Genomic DNA, 2,266 nt, shown 5'->3' on the forward strand with positions numbered 1-2,266 from the left:
GTAGGATGCCACCAGTGTCCACTACAAACACTGGATTCTTTTTCTTCTCTTACTTCTGCCTATGGCTTTACCTCCTTCCTCAATGCACCAGTTTCCTCTATCAGGCAGGGATCATGTCTGGTAATTGTTCTTAAGTATCATATCCTGTAGCTTTTACCACCAAATTGGGAACTTTGTACTCAGTGCCAGTCAGGAAAGTCACAAGTACTGACACTGGCCTGGCTTGGGTCCAGTGCCCACTTTGGATCAATTAACTGTGGCCTTGGGAACAGGACGACATAAAAACATGGCAATCCTATAAGATATACATTTGAAGTACAGGAAGGAGCAGTTTGAAAGAGAAGAAGGGCTGGGATGTCACTGCAAGAAGGTAAGTATGCTAGGGAGACAAATTAACATTTGGTTGAGGAGTGGGCTCACCATATCTAAGGTTATATGTCTGATCCTTCTAGGTCCTGTCAACGCTCTATGTAGAGAAACTACTTACAATCACATCCTTGCTATGTATGAGGGCTGCAGGTGCACTTTCTGGTCGTAAAGCAAATGCAGGAAGAGAATGTAGACTGTTTTGGAAAAAAATCTCAAAAGATGATTTTGGGGAAGATATAACCATGAATTTATGTTTATTAATTCATTCAATTAAATTATTACGCATGAGTTTCCCTGTTAAATACAAAAGGGATTTCAAAGTAGGAAATCTACAGCTGGAGGGGAATTGGACTATTTAGACAATATAAAATGATCTCTTAGGCTGATTTTTCTTTTTGAGGTTACAGATGCTTAATAACCGTCTAATCTGACTGGAGCCCCAATGCTACTACCTCAGAAGCACAATGTCTACTTTTATTTCTCCAGTCGAAAAAAGATGCCATCTTTGCTCATTTAATATCCTTTTCAACCTGTATCCCTACTTCTGTTTATCAAGTGTTTTTAGGGTAGCATGCTCCGACATTAGAACAGCCTTGTGTGCATATTTCAGTGTGAAAGGGGCAGCACTGTTATCAAGTGTTGGCCGCCACTGTTTGTTGATGATAAATGAGTTTTGTTCCCCTGGAGAGCAATTTCCCTGGTCTTTATTATCTAGGTAGAGATGAAGGATAGAATATATCCTTAAAGAGGTATTCATGCAGTTATCTAGCTAATGAGGCTATGAAGGGAGAGTTTGGGGGGAACACACAGAGGGAGAGAGACAGAGGCACAGAGAAAGAGTGGAGAGAGATTAGAGAGAAGTAGTGAGAGACAGGACGTGGGAAAAGGAGAGGGAGGGCGACAGAAGGAAGCACATAGAGGCATGCAGTGGAACAGAGAGGTATACAGAGAAAGACTGAGATGGAGAAAGAAAAAAATGAGCAAGAACAACAGAGAGAGAGAGGCAGAGAGACAGAGAGGCAAGGAGACACACACACAATTGCACAGATGTAGAGAGAGAGTTATCCACACAAACAGAAGACACAGAGAGACGAAGAGGCAGAGAGAGAGAAGTGTAGGAAGAGGGGGAAAGGCAGAGGGAGAGCGAGAAAGTGAGAACACAAAAGAGGGGCAGAATCTGGAAGTGCTGTGGATGCCCCCCACCACCCCGTGCACCTCCAGAGTTTTGCTGTACTATCATTTGTAAGGAAACATCACCCAACTGCTGAAGGAAGCCTGTCATTAGTATTTATGATGAACAAATTTGCAGGACTGCTTGCTTCTGCTGTTTGAAGTAAGTCTCACCAGTGTTGACAGCAGAGGCCACATGTCGGCAGAGGCATCACCGTGTTTACCTCTGTCGAACATCGAACAATGAATCGAGGAATTTAAGTGGAAAGAGTTCATCAGCCTGGTATTTGGACACACTGTATGTAGGGTAGACAAGCTTAATCTGTTGAAGAAATAAGTTCAGGGAAGATGGAGTAGTTTTAAAGCTCATGCAGCTGACATGAAGAGTTGCTCTATGAACCCTGGGGCTCATTTTAGGACTGGCACTAATTCAGGCCAATTCAACAGATATTTCCTGAGCATATACTGTGTGTCACATTCTCTGCTAGGCCCTGGAGATTCCAAGATAAGTCACAGCTCCTGTCCACAGCACTGGAAACAGATTTTAGGTCACTGTGGTACGTGCTGTGGTGGAACTGAACTCAGAGTGCTATGGAAACACAAAAGAGGGTTACTTTATGCCTCCTGGGTGGTGAGCCTGGGCAGGGAACATTTGTAGGGTCAAACTATAGCAAAGATGGAAGGATGACTGGTCAGATGGGGTTTGTGGCAACCATGAACCTAAGAT

This window comes from Dasypus novemcinctus, chromosome X (assembly GCF_030445035.2).
Source record: "Dasypus novemcinctus isolate mDasNov1 chromosome X, mDasNov1.1.hap2, whole genome shotgun sequence".
Taxonomy (NCBI): domain Eukaryota; kingdom Metazoa; phylum Chordata; class Mammalia; order Cingulata; family Dasypodidae; genus Dasypus; species Dasypus novemcinctus.